This window comes from Mytilus galloprovincialis, chromosome 1 (assembly GCF_965363235.1).
Source record: "Mytilus galloprovincialis chromosome 1, xbMytGall1.hap1.1, whole genome shotgun sequence".
Taxonomy (NCBI): Eukaryota; Metazoa; Mollusca; class Bivalvia; order Mytilida; family Mytilidae; genus Mytilus; species Mytilus galloprovincialis.
The window spans coordinates 83,756,112-83,768,007 of record NC_134838.1 but is presented as its reverse complement, the minus strand read 5'-3'; the positions used below and the strand labels follow the sequence as shown (position 1 = coordinate 83,768,007).

Below are 11,896 nucleotides of genomic sequence, written 5' to 3'. Positions count from 1 at the left end.
ATGAAATATTTGCCACTGTACGCCAAGCAACCAGTTATTAATCAACCCTTTTAATTTCATTTTTTTTATAAGATACATTGATTAATCACCCCTCATAATCAGAAAAACACTTACACCAATACATTACCATAAAAAAATCCCGATTGTCCAATTTAACATTTAAAATTTTCAATTGTTCCGCAAACATCTTCCAAATATTATCCTACATAATCTCATTCCATATTATGACCTGTAAATTTAAAAACAGGGGACAATAGAGAAGACACCGTTATAATTTTTGGTCCCAGGTTATTACTCTAATGAATTGATTGTTATGTAAATAACTATGTTTGATAATACATCGCTAATTAAATTATCAAACATGAACAAACGTGTATTTATCACTTACCTGTAAAAAAGTTAATCTATCAATAGGTAAACCTAGAAAATAAAAGATACTTGGTTGAATTATTTAGCTGTTTGCAGGATTTTAGTTGTTAAGCGGGTAGATTGTGCAATATTTATAAACAAATATGGTTGAAAAATGGAACATATGGTACTTAGGAATCTTCTTAATTTCAGGTAAGTCCAATACGTTTTATGATCTTGTATTGTTCCACATAATCAGAGGCGGATTTAGAAGGTTTTCAGGGTGCCTGTCCCCTTTTTGTAGTAAAAATATGGTTGATGGTATAGAGAATCACCGAAGCATGTCTGGAGCGGATTCTCTAAGGCAGTCTGGGTCCCCCTAATTTCTGGATCCGCCACTGATAATTTTAGTTTGTCTTGAAGTTGTAAATAATATACTACGTCTAAGACTACTATAGTAGCCCAATAACAAATACTACAGTAGTTCAACAACACATAATAAGTGCAACGCCAACCTCGACTGACTGGTTTGATTCTTTATTCGTATGAAACATGATAAACATAGATCATACTAAAAAAACATAACTTGTCATGTTGTTCAACTTCACGTTGAGATATATGACAATGTCTTGTCACCAAATATATATAGGAAGATGTGGTATGAGTGCCAAAGAGTGCATCCAAGTCACAATTTATAAATCAAAACCATTATACGTCAAGGTACGGTCTTCAACACGGGGCCTTGGCTCTCACCGAACAGGAAGCTATACAACAACAAAATTACTAGCCACATTTCAGCAAGTGTTTTTATCGAAGAATATCCCAGAAAACGTAGCACAGATTGACAACTTCAAACAAGAAATTAGACCATGCTCCGGACAATTACCAGTTTTCCCTTAATTGTCAACATAAAACAAACTACTACCCCATGTTAGCATCAAAAATCTTCGCTAAAACATTTTTAAATCGTGATATAGGAGAGGGTCCATTCATTATAATAACATGGTTTTAGAAAAGGGCAGATTATTAATACTAGAATCAGGTTGTACTGCAATGGCTTAAATGAACATAGTTTCCATACAAATATTGTTCATCCTAACGTTTGTATGTGTTGACAGGTTCACCATTGAGAATAATAAACACTCCTTGTAAAATTGCAAAAACTATAGATTGATATTGACACTCTACCAAGTGTGTCCATAACACAAACATATAAGCTAGCAGTCTTATTTGGAAGAACAACATAAAGCAACACACTCCACGTTTTACGGTCACCATCATGAAATCGGTCAAAATCTTTAGTAGCAAGACACTTGTTTGTGCAGTTTTAGATCTTAGCACATCAGAATAGTCATCTGAACCCCCCCCCCCCCCCCAACCACCTAATCATCAGAATTCGACGAAGATTGGATCGTTTAAAGCAGTTTCTCACTTCTCTTGTAGTTCATGCAACTTACTCAATTTTTGTATACAAAACTTGGCACGATGTGTGCATTCAAATTATATTTAGGCACTCGAACATTCATTGGTAAACCTTATTCGCGGTAACGGTGGACGAGTTTGTTCCTCAGTGTCTTGTTTAACGGATTTATTCATGGCCCATTTTTATAATTTATTTTAGTTATCTCTGTCGAAGCAGAATGTTACTACGATTATTATACAGATTCCTATGACTGCTATGCAAATGTGTAAGTATATTCTTATACATCTATAGATATTTGGTTATGTTTTTCATATTTTTTGTTTATCATTGTTACTTCGCTACTGAAAACGCTTTATATATTTGGCGCGAATTTCTTCAAATAATTATCTTAGTCTGCAACATTTATATGTAGATATAAGAAGATTTGGTATGCGTGCCAATAAGACAACACTCCATTAAGGTAACAATTTATAAAAGTAAACCATTATAGGTCAAAGTACGGTTTCAACACGGAGTCTTGGCTCACACCGTACAGCAAGCTATAAAGGGCCCCAAAAAATACTACGGTGTAAAACCATTTTAACGGGAAAACCAACGGTCTAATCTATATAAAAACGAGAAACGAGAAACACTTATGAAACACATCAACAAACGGCAACTACTGAACATCAGATTCCTGACTTAGGACAGGTGCAAACAACTGCAGCGGGTTTAAACGTTGTAATTATACCAAAGCTTCACCCTTATCTGAAACAATAGTGTCATCACAACATAGAAAGACACACTATAAATATCAATTGAAATGGCTTAACTCAATCAAAAGACATATTAACATAATATATCCTTAGATCATGTTGCTGTCTTTTTAATAGGTCATTAATAAATCAGTGTAAGGAACTAAATGACTAGGACAGCCAGACCTAACTTTTACACAGCAAACAAAAATTCGGGAAAAGCTTTCATCAGTCAAATATATTTAATTATTTAAATAATGATATTATTATACTATGATTTCAAGTTTGGCAATTATTTTCAGTTCAATTGTTATTGGTGCAGTTATTGGTGGCTTATTTGGAATTGCAATTATAGGAGGAGTCGTCACTTTTATATGTTGTACCTTTGTTAAAACAAGCGGAATCCGAGGGCATGTGGTACGGCCAGGAACCTTATCAACTATTCATACTGTTCAAAGACAACAAATGCAACAAAGTAAGTCAAGATTTCATACCAGTTGCACATTATCTGGAAATTCTTCTATCTGAACCTCTGGTTGACGGCAAAAGCAAAACATATAGGTATATTTGCGGTTCAACTCCTCGAGAATCATGCCAAGTATAACAAAAAAACAAAAAAAAAACAGCAAGAAATTTCTAAAGTCGGAGATTATACTCGTACGTCTAACCAAAGAGATTATATGAAATATAACCTCCTTTGTCTAACGGATGTTTGCCCGCAGACAAGCTGGAGCTGTTGGACAATGGCCCCAAAGTTATCTAGCAAAACAGCGGTTGGACATTATAGTAATCTCGGACTACACGAAATTAAACTGTGCCCCTTCCGTGAAACGAAAAAAGAATAAAGATGTACGCATGAAAACAAAATTTTATGAAAAAACTTCCAATTGTAAAAATGTAAGCAACGAAGTAAGAGCTTGGAAAAGATTGGAAAACAAGTGGTTCGTTGTTTCCAATGCCATCATGCATATGTAATTGCTCAGATTTGGTGTCCTCCTTTACCCCAACTAAATCCTACAATTGTTAACAAGCTGTTGATTATTTTACCAAAAAAACATGTAGAGAAACTTTGTAATATTTTTGTGTCTAAAATTTACTTACTATACCTTTTGTTTTTAAGAATCTTTTGGCATAACAGGATTTGCCAAAAACAGTTGTTTGGTACTAGAACTAAAGGAAGTTATAGTATACCATCAACCTTAAAAACGATCGAAATAAGAGATCATAAAATAAAGACAATTATGAAAAACAACAAAAGCCACTGAACTAAAAGAAAAGAAAACATGTAATACTAGTAAGATAAAACAAAAACAAAGGGACACCTTTTTTCCAAAACATATGTACCAAGAGAAAGGTTGCAGACATGTTAAAACAAGACTGTTCTCTGTTAATTTTAATGTCCAAAAAAATGTATTTTAGTAATGTGCTGTCCGAAATTCTTTTTATTATTCTTTTTATATTTGCATCGCTTTCTTATTATGATAAGAAAACAATAATTGGATTAACAAATTTTCGTTTTCTATTCTGACAATCATGCATCATTTTGTATTTGTAGCACATCAAACAACTTACCAACTGCAAGCTCTACCAATGAATACTTGTCCGACGTATAACCAATCTCAGATGCAAAATCAACAGAAGAATCACCAGTATATACCTCCTCAGAACATGGCTTATCAGAACACTGCGTATCCAACACAGCAGGCACCCAGCTGTCCGCCACATCCACAAGCCGACTGTCCGCCGCCACCACCATATTGTTAACAATAACAAAGCATTAACCTATTTAAGGGATAACTGCAGTTTTGAGGGAGGAGGGATAACAGTAATGAAACCAGTACAGACATATGAAGCTTTGAGATTCCCTTTCCGTTTGTTAAAACCAGTGACGTGCATGCGAAGCAGATTGTTCAAGAGACTGGTCGTCCAAATAATGCATTACCTAATGTGTAGGATTGTTCGATTATTTGATGAACTGGGCAGTAATGTTCCTTGGGAGTTTGCACAGGACAAGAGTATAATGAGTGGACGTCTGTAATGATAGAGAGAACAAAAAAATATCTCGATTGGATGGGAACCGTAGAATAGACTCACAGGATGATTTGTAACGTAGACAGTGATTCGAATTCAACTTTACGATCATAAAAGCAACAGAATGTAATGCAGTTATATTGGTTTACGCTCACAATGTCGTTAATTTATGTGTTAAGGTAGCACTACAGTATAACAGTGTATTTTTTAAGTTTTTTTTAATGTTTGCTTGATAAAGTAAATCTGAGTTTGATCTTGATTCATTTACCACTTTGGAGATACTTGAAGGATTCATAAAATATTGTACATGTTCCAAAAAATTGAACGCAGTTTAAGTGTTGAACAAATTGCACTAGTGGGAAATGATCTGCATTTTAGTTCAGATAAAATAAAATTATATACTAAAATACAAATGTCTCAAACAATTTTAAACAAAACTATTCATTTAAAACGTTTCACGGAATGGCGTAACTGCCTTCCTAAAAAATAAAATAAAATTATATATATATACATTTATTTTAATTATATAGAAAACTATACAGTGGAGGTCAGGGCCGTAACTAGCCTCTTCAAATAGTGAGGCAAAATATATCGCCGAGCGGATCGAGGCGAAAAATTTTTGGCGAGGGGACGGGGGGCCGCTCAAGCCCCCCCCCCCCCAGAAGCTCTGAGAAAAATAACGCAAAATCGTTCATTCTGAGCGTTTCCCGGACTCTTTCTGACATTGAAACGCAATTAATTTTTAGCTTTCTTTCGACAATATTCTGGTCTGAAAGCAAAAACATACATTCATTGTAATTTAAGTCTTTAAGGTTTTATGGACAACATTAAAAGACCGATATGTAGGACAAAGCAAAATTCGTAACTCTCATAATCATTAATACCGGATCTGTCCGTCTGTTTTAGTCTTGCATTGTGCTTAGACTTTGGTGATATTTTTATGACTAGAGTGGCATATAGTGACAGTGCAGTATTATACTTTAAATACTAGTACTGCTCAAGTCGACACTAGGGACCATCTTGACCCTGTTTTACGGTATTAATGATTCTTTTATTGTTGAAGACCCTCCAACAACTTTGACCAAATGATTGATCATTAGTATTTTTTTTTATGCATTGACTTTGTGTGTGATTAGGTATCGTGCACATTTACTCCATATTCCTTTGTTTTCTGTAAAAGGGTCTGAACATGACATAATGCAAGTTTAACCCATCAATGGAAATGGTCATATGGCACTACATTATTGCTTTCTTCAAATTATTTGATACCGTAAAATTGGTGACTTTACTCTAATTTAAACCATGTCAGCTATCTAGTTTTATCAACCAAAAGAAGCCAGTTGTGAATTCTTTGATATCAAATTCAATTCTCCATGCAGAAACGACCATTTTTTTTTCTATGTCTTGTATATTCTTAAAATATTTTCTCGCACAATATCTGGACATCGATGGGCATGCAACATTGCATAACCACACGTTTACAAATGAAAATCAACACTCAGACTATTGTCATAAAGTAGGACAATAAATGAGCAAAAGACAAACCCGGGACACAGAAGTTCAAACAATAGACCATCAACTCTGAAAACTAAAAGTAAAAAAGAAACATGGATCACGAAAAACATGCAGGGGTGAAGAGAACTTGCTTCTTGTTAGACACTTTCCGTGAAAACAATTTGATATTAAGACAATCTTTTGTTTCATTTTTTTTTTTAAATTTCTAACATGAGGCATTTGCCTCATTTGCCTCAATGTAGTTACGTCCTTCCGTCCCACAACAGCTCCCGAATCGGTTGGCAGAATTTTATAAACTCAGATGACGTAGCTTTGCCTTTCCTATTTCATTTCTTCATCTGCTGGATTTCATAAGTTCGGTTTGACTATGGGATTGCATGCTATTCGTTATATGTTTACATAATAATAAACATTCGCATCCTCATCTCCTCATCTCCTCATAATTTATTGAAACATTGTCAGAACCTTTACCATATAATGTCATATTGTCCCCCCTTGTTCGTTTTTAGTCCGAATTAGTTTTTTTGGGGTTCTCTTGCTATTCACTTTGCCATTGCTTTGTTTTTTCGGGGAATTCATTGTGTATAGCAACTCCTCTTAACCCTTGCATCACTATGTTTTTGAATGTTCTCAGATCTTAACTATATAATGCTATTGCTGCATCTATTTTGTTTTATCGGATTCCCTCAGCAAAGCATGCATGGATGTATCCATTTCGTAACTGCAACTTTTACATCTTATACTGTTAAAATTATTCATGCTCACTTTGATAATTGTGAATTTAAATAAGAAGATGTGATATGAGCGAAAATGAGACGACCCTCCCGGTGGCATCCAAGTCACGATGTATATAAAAGGTTAGCAATTATAGGTCAAAGTGTGGCCTTTAATACGGAGCCAACAAACAGTTAACTATAAAGGACACCAACATGACTAATGTAAATTAATCCACAAATGGCAACCACTGTACAACAGGCTCCTGACTTAGGAACACCTATGGACCATATCAACAAACGGCAACCACTGTAAAACAGGCTCCTGACTTAGGACATCCAAACACCTATGGACCATATCAACAAACGGCAACCACTGTAAAATAGGCTCCTGACTTAGGACAGGTGTAGAAAAATTTACTTTTACAAATTGGGACTTATATGGAAATTTGGATCATTGGCACGCATATCACATCTTCTTATATCTATGTAAGCGATTTACAAATCAACAACCGCTAGAAAAACAGTTTTATCCTTTCCTAACCCAAACATGTGTTGCTTTTATTTTAATTTCAACTGTCTAGCAACCAGAAGATGGCATGTATATTACCGTAACAGTGTATTTTCGAAAATTTTACACACTGAGAATTAAAAAAAAAACACACACACACAGAGATTAAAAAACCTAAAAACACACACTGAGAATAAGAAATTACACACTGAGATTCACAGGCACCTCTCAGAAAAAAAATCTTATACTTTAATATATTATTAAGGTATAAAGGTATCATAAGATTTTTTTTGTGACTGAGATTTCATAAAGACGCACTGAGATTACGAAAAATGAAAAGCACACACTGAGAATTGAAAATTACACACTGATATTTCAAAAAGACACACGAGATGAAATAAACTGAAAAACACACACTGATAATTTGAAATTACACACTGAGAATTTAAAATTACACACTGAGATTTGTGCGCACTTTTTATGCGCATATATCTAATTACCATACGTAATCTTAATCTATTACAAGCTTAAAACAACTAGGGGACATAAGTCGTTAGTCCTTCAATCTGCAATCGGAACTACTCGGCTTTTCTGGTTGCACGAAGAAATAACTGTTGTATTGTATTGCATAGCTAGAATAGCCGAGTAGTTACGATTGCTTCAATCTGGTGCCAAATGTTTTATAAAATGCATTAATTAGCAATACAAACGGTTAAAGACTAATATAACAAGAAAAATACCCACTTACTCTCGTTACAAAATATAACCAGAGACATGTATTATATCTGTCTCTGATATAACCAAATCTTGGAAACTTTATTAAAATTATAAGAAATCATCGGAACAATCTACAAAAAGACAAACAATGCAATGGCATGTTCACCCAAGTGTCTATTATAACATATAAACGTAACAACAAAAACAAAAGATTACCTTGCGAAATCAGGGTAACAGAGGTTTAGCTAGCTATAAAACCAGGTTCAATCCACCATTTTCTACCTTAGAAATGCCTGTACCAAGTCAGGAATATGACAGTTGTTATCCATTCGTTTGATGTGCTTGGACTTTTGATTTTGCCTTTTGATTTTTGATTTTCCTTTTTGAATTTTCCTCGGAGTTCAGTATTTTTGTGTTTTTACTTTTTGAAAGACTTTTGAAAAAGGACCTATGCTTAAACAGTTTTAAGTAAACAATCCCGATACACCGTTAGCAATAATATTAATCTGAATTATATTGACAAATAACTTGTGAATATGAGTTAGCAAGAAACGATGTTAAGTCTTGAAATTTATTATGAACGTTGGTTGAAGGAATCGCATTCATTATAATGACAAGAGTTCTAGAGACCATGATATTAATCGGAAGAATTATTCATCTCATGAATATTCATAAGTAATTTGCATATTAATCTCATTGTGTATTTTGAAATCTCAGTGTGTAATTAACAATTCTCAGTGTGTGTTTTTCAATTTATTTAATCTCAGTGTGTCTTTTTAAAATCTCAGTGTGTTATTTGATTTCACAATGTGTGTTTTTCATTTTTTATAATCTCAGTGTGTAATTTTAAAATCGCAGTGTGTAATTTCGATTTCTCAGGGTGTTATTTTAGTTTTTTTAAATCTCATTGTGTATTTTTTTTCGAAAAAAGGGTTTAAACATAGTTTTGACGACAACGGCTTGCCATACATATTCTATTGAAGTATAAACCAATAAAAAAAATTCTAGCTCACCAATGATCTGTCCATCACATGGCAGGTATTAGTAGATAATGAAAATCATACTCAGTAAGAATTAAAGTACTTAATATTTTAAAAGTGCAGTAAAGTATGCACGGTATTTGCAACTGGAGAATTAATTGAGGCTATTTTTTCTGGTTTAAAATAAATATGACTGCAAGGTATACTGTTTGCGGTTTGTTAAAAGGTTTGTTGTATTAAATTTTGATTTTGAATCTGTTTTTAATACTATGTGCCTTACAGGACAAATTTCTTTACCTTATTTCATCACGATTTCTCCTCGCACTTGCGATAAAATGTGGCCGAAGTTATAGTGGTCTCATATAGTTCAGGTCTGAGTCACAGGCGCTTGGGTATATGATACATTTTTTAAATTTTTTTTTTTTTTTATTAAAATATTCAATTTTCTATATTTATAATGCATATCTATCACTTCTGTGCATGTCTCACCTAGTTTCGAGTGATTTAAACGACTTAGTGAAAATACCAAATTTTACTATCCATACTAAGAAACATGGATAGTACAATTTGGTATTTTCACTAAGTCGTTTAAATCACTCGAAACTTAGTGAAAATACCAAATTTTACTATCCATACTAAGAAACATGGATAGTACAATTTGGTATTTTCACTAAGTCGTTTAAATCACTCGAAACTTAGTGAAAATACCAAATTTTACTATCCATACTAAGAAACATGGATAGTACAATTTGGTATTTTCACTAAGTCGTTTAAATCACTCGAAACTAGGTGAGACATGCACAGAAGTGATAGATATGCATTATAAATATAGAAAATTGAATATTTTAATCAACAAAAAAAAAATAAAAAAAATTGTATCATATACCCAAGCGCCTGTGGGCAAGATCTACTATAATCCCAGGCGTGTAGCTCCCTATACGCTAACACGCAGTTGCGTGAACATCGATTCGGCATGCCAAACAAAAAAATGGCAAAATAAAAATTTATAAATTGAATGTTTAAGGAAACACCTATGTTGTCACTTTTTTTAATTGATGACATAGTATTAAATAACGGCATTTGGTTTCAAAATAAAAGTTTTATTTGAGATTATGACAAATTCGGACAGTAACTTGTATCTTTTACAAGATTTGAATTTGTAATACTTAGTCTAAGACATGTAGTTTTGGAGCACATTTTACCGTGTACGGTTCATCAGTTTGGAATGAGATGTACCAATCGACATTAGAATTATCAGAACCCTTCTATATCGTTGAAATTATGCCGAGGCGAGGTGGTCGACAGACTACCGGAGCCAATCACCCTGCAAACACGCCAAAACAGTATTGGAAAGTCTCATTATTTTTGCGTTCATAGACCATATGATAAGGGAACTGGAGAATGGAGTCGCGTCTAATATTATTAGAAAATCGCTTCTTTGCGCTGTATCTGCTTTATCGTGCTGTAGGAAATATAACAAACGAACAAATCTTAACATTGTCTGAGACATACGAAACTGACCTGGCATGTAATTTTGACGAATTTATTTGGGAGGTCGCTCGATGCCGAAAACGTACGCTGGTTTATAACATCTCGCGAGTGCTACCATGGAGATCTATCAGTATACTGTACGTATGTTGAAAATAAATGTACGATCAACAATGAACAACGACAGTTACTAGCATTAGTGCATATTCATCCGGATTTTTAGTGTGAATATTGACGAAGTAATAGAGAAGTTTGTTTTTGTCTAGACCCGAAGAGCAGACTTTGGACAATTTTGAGTAAATTCTGTATCACAAATATGTGTTGTTTACTGATGTATTACTATTACTCTATTCAGAAGATTTATTAATAGTTTTACATTCTATCTACATATAGCTCCTCTTTTAACCGTCATATGACCGACTGAATTCGAAAAAAACAACATTTTTCTGCATAAACTTGAGGGTCCCAAATTTTTTTTTTTTTGCTTGCACATCGTTTCATTCTAGCTACGCCCCTGAATCCCTATATATTACGAGTAAGATCTTGCCATGGCATGTATAGAAAACCAGTGCCTGTGCTCATGTGGTTATTTTTATGCAGGATAAAGATAAATAAACTATAATATTCATAAACATAAAATATAACATTGTTGCAGTTGTATTTAAATCTATTTACTGCAAAGGGAAGTTTTACGGCCTTTAGTCAACTAATCATTTAACTCAATAGTCAGGTTTTACTCGAAATGGTACTTAAGTGATGTGATTTTCAGTGGTTTTTTTTTCGTACACAAAAGTATATATTTGTTTAACTATGTTCTATTTCGTTTCTCAATATTTTTGTGTCATATTCATAATCATAATTCATAAATTGCAAAATAAGTAAAAAGAGGCTTGTTTGTACACTGCATTTACAAGTTCTCATTTGTATGCCAATTAAATGTAAATTGCTAAAACTATAAATTACTTGATAACAACAGATTTTGTCCTTTGTTTGTAAGTTAAGGTGGAATATGTTAGACGTAATGCGCGTTTTGGTAGTAACTAGTGTTGTACTCAATTTACCAGGGCATTAATTTGCACTTTCCAAAAAAAAAAAAAAAAAAAAAAAAAAAAAAACTCTTTCAATGGGGCATTTGCGAATTATGACCCCTCATTTATCAACATGATATATAAGTTATCATGGTTAAAAGTTTTAAAAAAAAAATGTAGACGGTATAATTCCTTATAAAACCAATGAATCTTTCTGGAAGTCGATCAGCAGGTGGACTCAAATATCGAATTGGAAAGGCTTATTCAAGTTAAACCATAATGATACAGTTCATGGGATTTCATGAAATAGAATGGACACACAATAGAGTATTAAAATTTCCAATTCTAAGTACATGCACGAATTGTGTATATAAAGCTTTAGGAAAATTTAGGGGAAAAAATGCATTT

The 11,896-nt window shown here is 33.4% G+C and overlaps 1 long non-coding RNA gene across 1 annotated transcript; it reads left to right on the top strand.

The window, feature by feature from the left end:
* Positions 1 to 403: 403 nt before the first annotated feature.
* Positions 404 to 5,048, top strand: LOC143042374 (uncharacterized). The gene is made up of 4 exons (XR_012967957.1): positions 404 to 561; positions 1,970 to 2,036; positions 2,808 to 2,980; positions 4,061 to 5,048. It is a non-coding gene; the product is annotated as an uncharacterized LOC143042374 (long non-coding RNA).
* The last annotated feature ends 6,848 nt before the right edge of the window (positions 5,049 to 11,896 follow it).